The following is a 16,863-nucleotide window of genomic DNA, read 5'->3' as shown; positions in this document are numbered from 1 at the left end:
GCAGTGATATTGGTGTGCATCGTCTATACATCCCTTGGAAATTTGGAACAGTGGAACAACGGAAAGACATGGGGTTGGGGTAGTTCACATTTGGAGTGTAAAAGGATCCACACTCAACAGGCTCCTGTGCTGAAGAAACAGCCTCGTTTATATGTAGGATTCCTTCAAAGATCCCAGTGACAGATCACAGGGGAAAACTAGGGGCAGAATGTCACCCGAATGTGGTACTCGGGATAATGTTTAATCTCAGTCACCACACGGAGGTACTCTGCACCCAGATTTGCTGCTCTTCTGCCTCCTGCCTCCAGAGGGCGATCTAGCCACAGCATTTTGGGCACAAGCTTGGGGATTGAGGATTAAGACAGAGCCTGCTCACATAATTCCCTTCTTTCTCTCTTACTCTGTGCCCACAGACATACCCATGTGTTTGGTCCAGAGAGGACAGAAGATCCTACATAGGTCTTTGAGCCTAAGCCTCATGTTGCCTTGAAACTTCTGATATCAGGATAGCGTAGGGCTTGCCCAACCAATAATCATGCTACGTGTATGCAAGTGCCTTTGAAAATGTCATGGGGAGGACATGTGATCTGCTGGAGACAATTAGGCATTCCTAAGTCCTTGGGCACCAGATGTCAGCATCTGTTCGTTTCTAATGCACTGTTGATTAGGTCTCTATCTTGCTCAGGAATCCAGACCCCTTAGCAAAGGCCTTTCATAATCTGTCCCCAGCTGATTGAGGCACTTACATTTTCTCTGGCTTTGCTGCTAGTCACAGGAAACCTCTTGTTATCCCTGGTCCTTCCCCTGGACTCCTTCAAGATATTGTACATTTTACATGCTTCTTCTTCTGGGAGTTTCTTTTTCACTATTTTTTGGTAGGGAAAAATCCTTTCCTACAACAGACAGAACAAAGATAGTGTCTCGGATCAAATTTCTCTAACTACGGCCACCTGACCTGGACTGCACTCTTTGTAACAATGTTGGCGGTATTCTACAGAGTGTGATCTGTGTCCCTCGCTGTCATCCCCTGGAGGTAAGGGACCCTGTCATATTTATCTACTGTATCAAGTCCTAGCATCGCATGTGACATGTATTCGATGCTCAAGAAATATCTGTTGAGGGGCGCCTGGGTGGCTCAGTCAGTTAAGCTTTTGCCTTCGGCTCAGGTCATGATCCCAGGGTCCTGGGATGGAGCCCCAAGTTGGGCTCCCTGCTCAGAGGGGGAACCTGCTACTCTCTCTGCCTCTCCCCTACTATTCTCTCTCTCTCTTTGTCTCTCTCTCACATAAATAAATAAAATCTTAAAAAAATAGAAATATCTGTTGCATGATTGATGAGTGCATGTACACACACGTGGCGCTCTTACAGTACAGGCAGTACAGGCCAGGAGACTGAGGTGGGAAAGAACATGCTGGGTTCCTGGCTCTGTGTCAGTCGACTGCATCCTGGATACTAGTTGCTGTGTTTCAAAAACAAATAGGGGAGTAGAAGCTGCCATCTGTGCTGAACCACGGGGAAGACTGGTGCATGATTGTCCAAGTGGCCCAGTGTGGCCTGACCATGAATAATTTCCAACCAACCAGGCTCCACTGGACCCCTGAGCAGATGGTTATCATTTGGAACCATTCCAGCCTCTTTAGCAGAATCTGGCTTTGTATTCTTGCCTAACTGGATGTTGAGCCTGCTTCCCCCACGTTCCTGTGTTGGGGAAGCCAGACAGCTTCCAGGCTGTAAGATGACAAGTTTCCACCATGGGCTGCTGCTGCTATTCTCTTTCATTTTGTCATTTCCTTTCCATTTGGGAGACCTGACTCCATAGTCCACCATCCTTTTCTGTGGCCTCCACTTCCAAGTGACCAGGCATAATTCACTGACCTGCTGGGGCATGAGGCAAGGTCCTCAAATTCTTAGATTTGTTATATATATATATATATATCACAAATGGAGAGAGAGAGAGAGAGAGAGAGAGAGAGAGCGAGCGCCATGTTCCAGCAGCTCTTGAATGCAAAAATAAAAGGTCTCATTTCTCCCTCTTCCACTCTCTATCTCTACACAGTTTGCAAGGGCCAGGAGGCTGGGGTTGAGCTTTGAATCTCTGATCACCAAGGAGGATGTTCTTCATCGACATGGCCCACTCATGGCAGCTGCAAATGCCCTGGGGAGGTCCAAGAATTTTACTTAGATTTGGAATCTGAAGAAGGAAAATACACAAATTGGCTCAGGGTATGTAACCACCTGCAGCTAACTAAAAAACTCCTGTGTTCTCTTTAAGCTGTAGTGAGGGCTTCTTTATTGGCTCAGGGCTGACTTATTTTCTCCCACTGACCACCTCCCACCTCTTCTCCTGCCCTGACCCCCCTGGCAAGCTCCAAGGACCTCTGGTTCTATATGTCTATATGGTCTATATGCCCAGGCTTGGAACATTATGCTTTTTTGTTTGTTTTTGTTTTTGTTTTGTTTTCCAGAAAGGATAGTTCGGTGGACCCAGTGCTTAGATTACTATAATTCTATCTGACCTGCTGTCTCATAGTATTGTGTCACTGACTTCCAGTCCCAGACCATCTAAATTCAAGACATAAATCACCTGCTGCCAGCATGCTGCTTCCCTACACAAGAACCCAAGATGGATCTCTATTGCTTTTTGAATCCAAACTACAGTCTAGTTTTTAAGAGGCTTCATATTCTTTTCCTGTTTTCATATCCAACTGTATCTCTATCCTCTGTTTTGCCAATGCAGTTGTCTTTATACTTCCCCTGAACCTCTTACCCCTTAAGAAATTATAGATCCAAAAAAAAAAAAAAAAACAACCCCCTCCTACCCCATAAAAAACAAACATATCAGGCTTATTGTTATGTTCTGGTCTAGAATCTCCTTCAGAGATTGCTTCTCTATCCCAATGCTACTCATCTTTGAGTCAAATTTCAAATCCCACTTCCTGGAAAATCTGAATCCACAGTGACATCTTTCTTTTTTTTTTTTTTTTAAGTTTCAGAAGCAGTTTATTGATAAGCATTCAATAGTAAGATTAAAGTAGGATATTAAAATAATTTTTGGAAAAATGTCTTAAAATTACAATATGTAAAATCTCAAAATATTTAGAATTTAAGAATGAGGTACAAACATTGAGATTTACAGATTGATTCTCCTTCCTCATATATTTATTTTGTACTAGCTCAGTCTAAGCAGAGGATGTAAGGTTGAACAAGGCTAAGTCTTTCCCATCTTGAAGCTCACAGTGCTGTTGGGAGACCATCAGTGAGTATGGTACTAGAAGACCACAGGGTTGGCGTGAGCCAGTTCAGGCCAATGAAGGGGGGTGCCCAGAGAAAAGGTGCCAGGCATCCTTGCAATCATTGTGGAATTCCGTGCGCCTGCAGTGACATCTTTCTTGATGGCCGAGAGTGCTTTGCCTGCACCAGATATACTGGCATGCAATTATGTTTGAGATGCTGATGTCGAGTTGTTTTATATTCATTTATCCAGCTGTTCAGTAATTACTCATTGAATGCTTATTATGTTCCAGATATCGGGCTTATTCATTAATCTAGGAGTCATCCCTGATTCCTTTCGCTTCACCCCAAAATGTGTACTGTGCCAGCTACTTCTTTGCACCCGTGTTCCTTCTGCCCTCTCCACTGTCTCCTGTTCATTCTTCTGAAACTGGTTTCCCACTTCATTCCTGATCCTATGCAATCCATTTTCCACAAAACGGAGTGAATTTTAGAGGAAATCAAATCATATTGTTTAATCACCTTGGTTAAAACTATCCAGTATCTCATTCATTTGGGGAATATAAAAAATAGTGAAAGGGAATAAAGGGGAAGGCAGAAAAAATGAGTGGGAAATATCAGAAAGGGAGACAGAACATGAGAGACTCCTAATTCTGGGAAACGAACTAGGGGTGAGGGAAGGGGAGGTGGGTGGGGGGGTGGGGGTGACTGGGTGACAGGCACTGAGGTGGGCACTTGATGGGATGAGCAACGGGTGTTATTTTATATGTTGGCAAATTGAACACCAATAAAAAATACATTTATAAAAAAATAAAAAATAAAAAATAAAACCATGCAGTAATGTTCTATTGCACTTAGGATCACAGGGAAATAGGAAATAAAATAGAACCTCCTCCCCCCACAGCGTATAAGCCTTCTTGCTGTTCATCCTCTGCCCACTTCTCTGGCCACATCCTGCTTCTCTCCTGCCAGCCACTGGGATCAGCATCCCCTGCCTGCTTTCCATTTCTGCAAAACCCCAGTTCGTTCCAGCTGCTGAGACTTTGCACTTTCTGTTTCTGCCTTGTTCTTTCCAGATGTTCATTCTGCTAATTCTGTGTCATCGTCATTTGGGGATTAGCTCGAGAAGCCTCCCATGACTGTATTATTAAATGTTGCCTCCTGATTCATCTCTTTCCCATGGCTTTGTTTTATCTTCTTTGTCGCACTCATTTCATTCATTGGCTTATTTTATGGCTCTCTACTCTCACCCACTCTCACCCCCTCTAGAATATAAGTTCCAGGAAGTTAGTGATTTGTCAGTCTGCTGCATTGCCAGCACCTAGGACAGTGCCTGGCACCCTGGAGACTCAATATTTGTTGAAGTAACGGGATGAACAAGTGGTTAGTTAGATGATTGTGTGAATAAATGTATCCACAGTGAATAAACACAACCCTGCCTTCAAATAGTTACAGAATGCTTGTAAATGAGAGAATTAATGAACGTTTCCAATCTAAGGAAACAAAAGCACTATATAGAGAGATATATAAAAGTACTATTTGAACATTGTTGAGGGAATAATTAAATCCCTTTCCTATGAATAAGTCCTACATCTTTGCTTGTATGATAAATTCCACAAGGACAAACTGCATCTTATACTTCTATTATATCCCCCACTGCAGTGGTTTCTAAATGCCAGTCCCTGGACAAACTGTAACAGAATTACCTGGGGAGCTTAAAAACCATCACAGACATCTGATTCTGATTCTGCAAGTATCACTAGAGCCCTAGGCTGTATCTTTGAATGAAAGTCCTCTGGGTAGTTCTGAAGCACACTACCTTGGGAACCACCATGCCACACTGCCTAACACCAACTGGATGCCTGCCTGAGCGGAAATAACCCCATCTCTGCCTGGCCCCATTCTTTTTCTGACCAGCCCCAGCTAGCCCAAGTAGATTACCAAACATGCCTGATTCCTGTGACCAGGGGGGACACTTGAATATAAGATGGTAGGAGCAATCGTTCCTTTTTCCTAGCACGATGGCTTCAGTATTGCTTGTCTATCTTCACAGGGATGGTTTTACCAGCCTTACAAGTCATTTTATCTTTTTAACTGCATAGCACACAGGCATCTCCTATTAGTCCCACCCCTTGTGAATATTACTACAGCCTGGAGAAGTTGGCTCCCTGGGCTGCACAGATGCCTTTCTTTCCCTTGGGCCTTGGGTTAAAGGACATGTGGGAGTTTGTGTGTGTGTGTGTGTGTCTGTGCATGTGTCTGTGCACATATCTGTGACTCAGACTACAAAGGAGGATTGATTGACTTCCATAGGTTCTGGTGTTTATTTGCTGGGGGTCCAGGTTTATCAGGCAAGGTAAGAAGTGAGCTCCCTCCAGCACTGGGAAGCCCTTGGGCAGCCTTCACCCATCATGATCACTTGACTTGTCCTTGGGAAAGATCCTATCTGAGAATGGCTGGGAAGTTAGGACAGACCAGCAGATTTCCTGAATGCTGGAGGTTCCAGAATTTTTATGGAAGAGGGGCTTAGAGGTGACAATATTTTGAAGAGAGTGCTAGAGTCCTTCCCTAGAAACCATGTTTTATAGCAGCACATTATTTGTACTTGGCTTGTATGCTGGTTAGGGGTAGCCTAGAGGTCTGATAAAAATTATAGGGAGCAAACACCAGAGTTTCACCTACCACTCCGTGCCATCTGCCCATGCCACCTGCCTAGATCTCTCGCTAATGTCACCTCTGCTCTTATGGCTTAATCTTATAAACCAAGTTTCTCCAAATTTCATCTTTTTACCTCCTTTCTTCCTTTCACCTTTTCTTTACTCTCTCTTATACTGGCTAAGATCAACACAAAAACAATGTATTTTCATCTAGGTTTGCTTTTGAGTACTCTGGCTACAGAGAGGCAGACTCTCTGTGTATCATAAAATTTGTATCAACTACCTGGAACATGGGCAGGAATGAGGAAGGAAGGGAAGGTTTTCAGAATAGGCAGTATCACCCCAGTGACCATGGACTAAGCCTATGTCTTTATCAATCCTACACACAGAGGGATACTTATTTCCTTATGCCTTTCCAGCCCATTATACAGTAAAAACAGTCAGTTGGAAGGGAGCAGAGGTTTCTAGGACCAGGTTTAATGATAGTGGAAGGAAAAAGATAGACAGACGGATGGATTGACTTGACTCTTAGTGAAGGACACACTGAGGTTGGCATTTAGGGTAGGCTGCATTTTGCCAGGGGCTTACATTGCCAAATGAAGGGTAGTATGAGGGCCTAGGAACCCAAACACCAAGATTCACAGTTGAGTTCTACCAATAACTCAACTTGGGCAGCCTTGGACAAGTCTGTGAAACCTCTTGGGGACCTCAGTTTTCTCACCTGTAAAATAGCAATAATAATGACCTCAAATATCCCTGGACTCCTATCAAATGAGGGAATAGGGGGTCAAGGTGTTATTTTCTCATTTTTACTTACTTGGCCTATTATTTGCTTGCTTGATACAAAAATAATAAACTTGTTTATTATGAAAACAACTTTCTTCTTGTAAAGAGAAAAAAATGGGATGATTCAGAAGTACGCAAAGTCAAAAGAGAAACTACTCTACTTCCTCATATATCCCTTGTCTTTGGGCCGCTCCCATCTTATTCCTCACTGGTACTAGAGTGGAATATATCCCTTCAGATCTACGAGTGCTTTGTAAAACCTAAGAGAATTCATAGTACGGAGCAAAAAACAAAGGGCAGAACCATTATACCTCAAATGGTTGAAGGGCCTCCCTGTACAAAAACTCAGAAAAAGGATTTCTTTTTCAAATGTAAAAGCAGACAAATAAACAAAAACTTATGGAAAAGTCTAAAAGGTGTGCAGTAGATTCTGCTTAAAAAGTCTGGGAAACATATAGTCCTTTTTATAAACATTTCCATAAACTTTTTTTTCTTTTTTTCCTTTTTTTCCCCCCATAAACATTGTAAAAATATACAGAAGTTCTAGCATTGGAAAAAAGACTTTCCATCCTGAGGATAATTCATTAGACAGAAAAGCTCATTCTCCACCTATGCTATCACTGTGTTTCACTGTTGCCACTAAGTTTACAACATGTATAACTAGTTGAGAAGCTAATTCCTCTCAGATATGTAGAATTGATGCCAAAAGCAACTGGTGAATTTGTTCTTACCAGTTTCCTTCATCAGCACCAATTTGTCTTGATCTTTTGATTTGGGTCTGTTTCTGTTTCTTTTCTTTTTAAAAAAATGTGGACTGCTTCACAAATTTTCATGTAATCTGTACACAGGGGTCATGCTAATCTCTGTATCATTCCAATTTTAGTTTATGTGCTGTTGAAATGAGCACTCTATTTCTTTACTTTGGTGCCTTCTCCAGATTTTCATCAACTTGAGGATTACCTAAATTAGCTCAACAAATCTGCCTTCTCTGCATTTTTGGTTCTGCCTTTTCTGATTGGATTTTTTTTCTTCAATTCACTGTGTCTAGCTTTGACCAGTTTTTCCCCCTGTTTTGGTCCATTTTAAAGCCTTCAAGCAAGGAACATTCTCCTGTTTCCATGTGGAGGGCTCAGAAGTGGGGAAGGGGCATGTCCTTCCCATTTTGGAAAGGGAACATTGCATGATGTAAATTTTCCCAGACTCAGAGTCAGAAATTTTGGATCTGAGATCTTTAGTATGGTCTTCGGTTTTTCTCCTTTGGGTGTCAGGTTTCTCCTCTGTAGAAAGATCCTTCCAGCTTAGATGTTTTTAGACTTTGGGATTCGGTGCTTAGTCATGATTTGCCTGTTAATATTTGCCTACAATGGGTTTTAGTGTTCCATTCTTGCCTCTGTGGCTGGGTTCTTTGGTCTTCTGGAAATATAGATGCAGCCCGAGTGTGGGCCCCCCAAACAGAGGGGCCAGTTACTCCTCAGGGTGCTCAGGCATCCAATTTGCCTACAGTCTCAGGGTGGAAAAATACAGAAGCATTGGCATTCTGGTGGACCCGAGGGTCGAAAGCCTTGACCATTTCTCATCCAGAAGACAGACTTAACCTCAATTTAGGGCTTAAGAAACCACAAAATTACAAATGTTGACCTAAAAGATTTCCAGAGAGCTTTTGAAATTTGTTTTTTTTAAAAAATTATAAAAATAATACATAAGTTGGTAAAAATAAAGTTGAATGATACTTAAAGGTATATAATGAAAACTAAAAATGCCCTTTATCCCCACCCTCAGTGCCATTCTGGAAGGGATCCTTTGTGGTATCTTATCACATATCTCACAATATGCTGAGAAATTTTCTATGCATAATTGTACATTCACATTTACCTTTGTATCAAGTCACCTCCACCAGCACTCAAGCACACACACATAAATGGGAACAGTTTATAAAGTTTGCATCTCGCCTTTTGCATTTAATAAAACAAGTTGGAAATTTTCCATGTTAACACATGTGGATCTTCCCTGTTCTTCATAAGGCTGCCTAGCATTCCCTGAAGGAAAGGCAAATAGCAGTGGCCACCCAGCTTATTTCTACCTTGTTGCTGCTGCAAACGATGCTTCTCAGAGAGCCTTTAATTCAGTGTTTTCTAAAGTTTGATCCTTGGAACACAAGCCTTTAAAGATGTTTAGTGACAAAACAAAAAAATGTTTAGAGAGAAGACACATATGGAAAGCACTGCATTTTATTTTATTTATTTACTGTTACTTTAAGGACTTTTTCTTCAAAATTTAACTTAAATTCTAATTAGTTAACATAGAGTGCAATATTGGTTTCAGTGATTCATCACTTACGTTCAATACCCAGTATTAATCACACCAAGTGCCCTACTTAATACCCATCACTCATCACTTATTCCCCACCTATCTCCCTCCATTACCCCTCAGTTTGCTCTCTATTGTTAAGAACTCTTATAGTTTGTTTTCCTCTCCCCTCTTCCCATATGTTGATCTGTTTTGTTTCTTAAATTCCACATATGAATGAAATCATATGGTATTTGTCTTTCTGACTGATTTATCTTGCTTAGCATAATATGCTCTAGCTCCATCCACGGTTTTAGAGTGGTAAGATTTCATTCTTTTTGATGGCTGAGTAATATTCCATTACCTATCATCTATCTATCTATTATCTATCTATCTATCTATCTATCTATCTATCTATCTATCATCTATCTATCTATATCTATCACCTACCACCATTCATCAGTCATCTCTCCATAGTTTGGCTATTCTTGATAATGCCACTATAAACATTGGGATTTATGTACCCCTTTAAATCTGTATTTTTGTATTCTAGTAGCGCAATTGCTGGATCATAGGATAGTTCTATTTTCAACTTTTTGAGGAAGCTCCATACTGTTTCCCACAGTGGCTGTACCCATTTGCATTCCCACCAACAGTGTAAGAGGGTTTTTCTTTCTCCACACCTCTCCAATATTTGTTATTTCTTGTGTTGTTAATTTTAGCCATTCTGATAGGTGTGAGGTGATATCTCATTGTGGGTCTGATTTGTATTTCCCTTATGATGAGTGATGGTGAGTATCTTTTCATGTGTCTATTGGCCATCTGGATGTCCTATTTAGGAAAGTGTCTGTTCATATATTTTGCCCATTTCTTAACTGGATTATTTGTGGGTTTTTTGGGTGTTGAGTTTGATAAGTTCTTTATAAATTTTGGATACTAACTCTTTATCCAATAAGGCGTTTGCAAATATCTTCTCTCATTCCATATGCTGCCTTTTGGTTTTGCTGGTTATTTTGTTTCCTTCACTGTGCAGAAGCTTGGTGAGATCCTAAGAGTTAATTTTTGCTTTTGTTTTCCTTGCCTCCAGCGACATGTCTAGTAAGAAGTTCCTACAGCCAAGGTCAAAGAGGTTGCTGCCTGTGTTTTCCTCTAGGGTTTTGATGATTTTCCTGCCTGACATTTAGGTTTTTCACCCACTTTGAATTAATTTTTTGTGTATGGTGTAAGAAAGTGGTCCAGTTTCATTCTTCTGTATGTAGCTGTCCAGTTTTCCCAACACCATTTGCTAAAGAGAATGTCCTTTTTCCATTGGATATTCTTTCTTGCTTTGCTGATGAATAGTTAACCATATAAGTTAACTATTGGTTAACTAATCCATTTCTGGGTTCTCTATATTGTTCCATTGATCTATGTGCCTATTTTTGTGCAGTACCATATTGTCTTGATGATTACAGCTTTGTAATATAGTTTGAAGTCGGGAATTATGGTGCCTCCGGTTTTTCTTTTTCTTTTTCAGGATTGCTTTGGCAATTCAGGGTCTTTTGTTGTCCTATACAAATTTTAGGGTTCTTTATTTTAGCTTTGTGAGAAATGTTAGGATATTTTGATAGAGGTTGCATTAAATGGGTAAATTGCTTTGGGTAGCATAGACATTTTCACAATGTTTATTCTTCCAATCTGTGAACATGGAATGTTTTTCCATTTCTTTGTGTCCTCTTCAATTTCTTTCATAAGCGTTCTGTAGTTTTCAGAGTACAGGGTATTTTGTTTTGCTTTGTTTTTTAACCTCTTTGCTTAAGTTTATTCCTAAGTTTTTGGAGCACTTATAAATGGGATTGATTCCTTGAGTTCTCTTTCTGCTGTTTCATTATTTGTGTATACAAATGCAACAGATTTCTGTACGTTCATTTTATATCCTGTGACTTTGCTGAATTCACATATGAGTTCTGGCAATTTTTTGATGAAGTATTTTGGGTTTCCTACATAGACTACTTTGTCATCTGCATATAGTGAAAGTTTGACTCATTCCTTGCTGATTTGGATGCCATTTATTTATTTATTTATTTATTTATTTATTTTTGTTTTATTGTCTGATTGCTGAGGCTAAGACTTCTGGTGCTATGTTAAATAGTAATGGTGAGAGTGGAATCCCTATGTTGTTCCTGACTGTAGAGGAAAAGCTCTGTTTTTCCCCATTGAGGATGATATTAGCTGTGGATCTTTCATATATGATGTTTATGATGTTGAGGGATGTTCCCACTATCCCTACTTTGTTGAGGATTTTTATCAAGAATGAATGCTGTATTTTGTCAAATAGATGCTTTTTCTGCATCTATTGAGAGGACATGTGGTTTTTGTCCTTTCTTTTATTAATGTGACATATCACACTGACTGATTTGTGAATAATGAATACCTCTGCAGGCCAGGAATAAATCCCACTTGATTTTGGTAAATAATTATTTTAATGATCGTTGGATTCAATTTGCTAGTATCTTGTTGAGAATTTTTGCATCCATGTTCATCAGGGATATTGGCCTGTAGTTCTCCTTTTTTTTTTTTTTTTTGTGGAGTCTTTGTCTGGTTTTGAAATCAAGAAAATGCTGGCCTCATAGAAGGAGTATGGAAGTTTCCTTCCATTTCTCTCTCTCTCTCTCTCTCTCTCTTTTTTGGAAAAGTTTGATAAGGATAGATATTAATCCTTCTTTAAATGTCTTGTAGAAATGCCCTGAGAAGCCATCTGGGCCTGGACTTTTGTTTATTGGGAGATTTTTAATTGCTGATTCAATTTCTTTGCTGGTTATGAGTTTGTTCAATTTTTCTATTTCTTCCTGTTTCAGTTTTGATAGCTTTTATGTTCAAAGAATTTGCTTATTTCTTCCAGATTGACCAATTTTTTGGCGTATAATATTTCCATAACATTCTCTTATGATTATTTGTTTTTCTGTGGTTGTTGGTTGTGATCTCTCCGCTTTCATTCATGATTTTATGTATTTGAAGCCATTCTCTTTTTGATAAATCTGGCTAGGGGTTTATCAATTTTATTAATTCTTTCAAAGAATCAGCTCTTACTTTCATTGATCTGTTCTTCCATTTTGTTGTTTCTATTATCATTTATTTCTGCTCTAATCTTAATTACTTCCCTTCTTCTGCTGACTCTAGGCTTTATTTGTTGTTCCTTTTATAGCTCCTTTAGGTGTAACGTTAGATTATATTTTTGAGACTTTTCTTGCTTCTTAAGATAGGCCTGCATTGCAATATACTTCTCTCTTAGGATTGCCTTTGTGCATCCCGAAGGTTTTGGACTTTCGTGTTTTCATTTTCATTTGCTTCTTTGTACTTTTTAATTTCTTCTTTAATTCCTTTGTTAACCCATCCATTTTTTATAAGATGTTCTTTAACCTCCATGTACTTGTGGTCTTTTCAAATTTTTTCTTGTGGTTGACTTCAAGTTTCATAGCATTGTGATCAGAAAATATGCATGATATGATCTTGATCTTTTTGTACTTTTGAGGGCTGATTTGTGACCCAGTATGTGGTCACATTCTGGAGAATGTTATATGTACACTTGAAAAGAATATGTATTCTGTTGCTTTAGGATGAAATGTTCTGAATATATCTGTTAAGTCTATCTGATACACTGTGTCATTCAAAGTCATTATTTTCTTGTTGATTTTCTGCTTAGAGAATCTGTTCATTGTTGTAAGCACATTGTTAGAGTCCCCTACTGTTATTGTATTATTACCAATGAGTTTCTTTATGTTTATTAATTGATTTATATATTTGTGTATTTCTAAGTTTGTGGCATAAATATTTACAATTGTTAAATCTTAAGGGATGGACCACTGAATTATGGTCTAATGCCCTTCTTTATCTCTTGTTGCAATCTTTGCTTTAAAATCATGTTTGTCTGATATAAGTATGGCTCCTCCAGGTTTCTTTTGCTGTCCATTAGCATAATAGGTGGTTATCCTTCCCCTCACCTTCAATCAGCTGGTGTCTTTAGGTCTAAAATGAGTCTTTTATAGGCAGTATAGAGATAAATCTTGCTTTTTTAATTTTAAAACCCATTCTGATACTCTAAGTCTTTTGTTTGAAGCATTTAGTCCATTTACTTTCACCAATCATTGAAAGACATGAATTTAGTGACATTGTGTTTGCTGTAGAGTTGGTGTTTCTGGTGATATCCTCTGGTCCTTTATAGTCTTTGTTGTTTTTGGTCTTTCCCCCCCCTACTCAAAGAATCCCCCTTAATATTTATTTTAGGGCTAGTTTAGTCGTCACAAACTCCTCACTTTTGTTTGTCTGGAGAACTCTTTATCTCTCTATTCTGAATGATAGCCTTATGGATAAAATATACTTAGCTGCATATTTTTCCTACTCAGCATGTCGAGTACATTCTGCCCCCTCTTCTGGTCTGCTAAGTTTCTGTGGACAGATCTGCCATGAACCTGATCTGTCTTCCCTTGTAGGTTAAGGACTTTTTTTTCTCTTACCACTTTCAGGATTCTTTTCTTATTTGTGTATTTTTAAAGTTTGACTGTGATATAACTTGGCTGAATTTAATGGGAGTTATCTGTGCTTTCTGGATTTTTTTTTTTTTTTTTTTTTTTATTTTTATTTTTTTTTATTTTTTTATTGGTGTTCAATTTACTAACATACAGAATAACACCCAGTGCCCGTCACCCATTCACTCCCACCCCCCGCCCTCCTCCCCTTCTACCACCCCTAGTTCGTTTCCCAGAGTTAGCAGTCTTTATGTTCTGTCTCCCTTTCTGATATTTCCCACACATTTCTTCTCCCTTCCCTTATTTTCCCTTTCACTATTATTTATATTCCCCAAATGAATGAGAACATATAATGTTTGTCCTTCTCCGACTGACTTACTTCACTCAGCATAATACCCTCCAGTTCCATCCACGTTGAAGCAAATGGTGGGTATTTGTCATTTCTAATAGCTGAGTAATATTCCATTGTATACATAAACCACATCTTCTTTATCCATTCATCTTTCGTTGGACACCGAGGCTCCTTCCACAGTTTGGCTATCGTGGCCATTGCTGCTAGAAACATCGGGGTGCAGGTGTCCCAGCGTTTCATTGCATTTGTATCTTTGGGGTAAATCCCCAACAGTGCAATTGCTGGGTCGTAGGGCAGGTATATTTTTAACTGTTTGAGGAACCTCCACACAGTTTTCCACAGTGGCTGCACCAGTTCACATTCCCACCAACAGTGTAAGAGGGTTCCCTTTTCTCCACATCCTCTCCAACATTTGTTGTTTCCTGCCTTGTTAATTTTTCCCATTCTCACTGGTGTGAGGTGGTATCTCATTGTGGTTTTGATTTGTATTTCCCTGATGTTTAATGCCTGTGTCCTTCCCCAGATTGGGGAAGTTTTCAGTTATAATTTGCTTAAATAAACCTTCTGCTCCATTTTCTCTCTCTTCATCCTCTGGGACTCCTATAATCCGAATGTTATTCTGTTTTAATAAGCTGCTGAGCTTTGTAAGTCTACCTTCATGATCCATTACTTTCCCTTCCCTCTTCTTTTCAGCTTCATTATTTTCTATAATTTTATATTCTGTATCACTGATTCATTCCTCTTCTTTGTGAATCCTCATTGTTATGGCATTCATTTGGGTTTGCATCTTGGTTTTATCATTTTTAATTTAAGCCTGACTAGATTTTAGTTCTTTTATATCTACAGTAATGGATTCTCTGGTGTCTTCTATGCTTTGTTAAAGCCCAGCTATTACCTTTATAATTGTTGTTTTAAATTCTAGATCAGACATCTTGTTTATATCTGTATTGATTAAATCCCTGGCCATTAGTTCTATTTCCTGTTCTTTCTTTTGGGGTAAATTCCTGTCTTATTATTTTATCCAGAATAAAACCCAACAAACAACAGCAACAACAGCAACAACAACACAATAACAAAAAAACTAGATCTTGCGTGTGTTTTGGTCTGCTTGTCAAAAGAAGCTAGATCTAAATAAAAGAAAAAAATAAAAATTAAAAAAACCCTAAAAATATACAAATATATATAAATAAAAGTTTAAAAAATAATAAAAAATAAATTATATAAAAATAAATAAATGAATAATAAAAAACAAAAATAAGAAAATAAAAAGGAGGTTAGATCTTATCTCCTTTAATTGCAATACTCTATGATCAGAAGACTTGGTGCATGTGAAGAGGTTTGTGCTCGTTTTCTGGGGGAGGGGCTTGTTATACTGATTCTCAGGTGGACTTGACCTAGTGGAGATGCAAAGTGTGCAGGGGAGGGGCGGGGTGCTGTTGTGAGGGCTCTCATCTCCACTATGTGTTGCTGTTTTGCTCCCTGAAGACTTTGAGTGCTGATGGGCAGGGTGAAAATGGCAGAGCAACTCTCTAGCCCTAGAGCCCACTGTAGAAGAGCAAACCATTGCCCCCCTTCTGCTCCCAACTTCCATCAGATCTCTACCTTCACTTTTCCTTTGTTCAAGTTATTTTATCTAGGCATGCAGCAGGGTTGCAAAATTCCAAATTTTAAGGAATTCTGGTTTATGGATCCATGCCAGTCCTCTTGGGGAGGACTTGCTGCATTTTTGGTGTTTGGTGGCTGGTGCCTGGAAAGTGGTTGCACAACTGCACAGCATTTTAGAGTTTATGATAAGGTGGAGCAGAGAGCTGGCACCCAGGCTTGCTGCCCTCAGCTGGAGTCCCTGCTCCTATGCCTGGGAACAGTGCAGCACATTAGTCCCATCTGTTCTTCTTGCTGCCCAGAGGATCCTCCAAACATGTGCTCTACTCCTGGATCTCCACCCTCGTTCCCCACTGGAGCACCTTTAATCCTGGCACAGCCCCAGTGGTGGCAGACTCCTAAATTAAAACTTCAGATTTTGCACTTCACTGCTTATAATATCTTGTGGTAGTTTCTATAATCAGGGCTTCTTCACCTCTACAGTACCCATAGTTCTTATCTCTCCCAAATCAATTCTCTGCATCCCCTAGCTTCCAGAAGGAGGTCACCTTTCTACTTGGAGACCTGAAGTTTTGTTCTCTCAGTCTTCAGATTGATTTCTTGTGTGTTCAGAATGATTTGATAACTATCTAGTTGTGTTCCAGGGATGAGGCAAGCGTAGGGTGTCCCTACTCCATCACCTTAACTCCTCCTCTTGAGATTTTACTTTTTAAAGTAATATCTACCCCCAATGTGAGGCTCAAACTCATGACCCTGAGATCAGCAGTCATACACTCTACCACCCCAGCCATCCAGGTGCTCTAGCATTTAGATCTCCCATGCCAATAGCCTATAAAAAGCTCTAGGAACTCATTCAGTAAGAAAACCTGAAAAACGTGGCTTCACCCAGTTTCTCAAACTTGTTTTTGACCATTTCACTCTGAATACATTCTTCCCAAATCACCTACTTATACTGTACATAAGTATATGCCGATGTTATATGAATATGTAGTAATGCTCTGAGGAAGCCGTCTTGGAAGTGCTGCTTGTTCACTGTGGAGACGAGGGGTCTGAAGCTCAGAGACAGGGACTCATTTGCACAAGGTTATAGAGCTAACAATTAGTAGGAGAAACAAGACTACTAGAACTCAAGACCTATGCATTTTCTACCACACTGCTTATGGAAGCCCCTTCTTAGGCTGTGAAACGTTTTCACCGAAGTTCAAAGAGTTTAGCAAGAAAGCTGTGCATCATAAAATAAGCCTGGATATTATCTGGCTTAAAGGAATGCATTTGAAGTATGCAATTACTTTAATAAGAACAGTTTGGTAAATTAATTGGTTAGTAACTAGATTCGTGCTCACAGTGTTTTAAGTGTCATTTCTGCAATGCCACAGCATTATGCCAGGAATTGTTTGATGAGCCAAAATCCCATCACAACATTACTGCCGTGATGGAAATGAGG

At 39.5% G+C, this 16,863-nt stretch overlaps 1 long non-coding RNA gene and 1 other non-coding gene across 2 annotated transcripts in view; both read right to left on the bottom strand.

Annotated features, from left to right (window-relative positions):
- Positions 1–673: 673 nt before the first annotated feature.
- The window catches only part of LOC102154450, a 56,595-nt gene continuing 40,405 nt past the window's right edge, over positions 674–16,863 (bottom strand). Inside the window, exon 4 of the long non-coding RNA XR_005378260.1 lies at positions 674–893. This is a non-coding gene — a long non-coding RNA (uncharacterized LOC102154450). The remainder of the gene's footprint in view (positions 894–16,863) is intronic.
- Positions 7,478–7,581, bottom strand: LOC119866023. Its single transcript, XR_005378961.1, has one exon. It is a non-coding gene; the product is annotated as a U6 spliceosomal RNA (small nuclear RNA).

The sequence above is a fragment of the Canis lupus genome, chromosome 25 (assembly GCF_011100685.1).
Source record: "Canis lupus familiaris isolate Mischka breed German Shepherd chromosome 25, alternate assembly UU_Cfam_GSD_1.0, whole genome shotgun sequence".
NCBI lineage: Eukaryota > Metazoa > Chordata > Mammalia > Carnivora > Canidae > Canis > Canis lupus.
The sequence above is the reverse complement of the archived record's forward strand: the minus strand, read 5'-3'. Positions and strand labels throughout refer to the sequence as shown.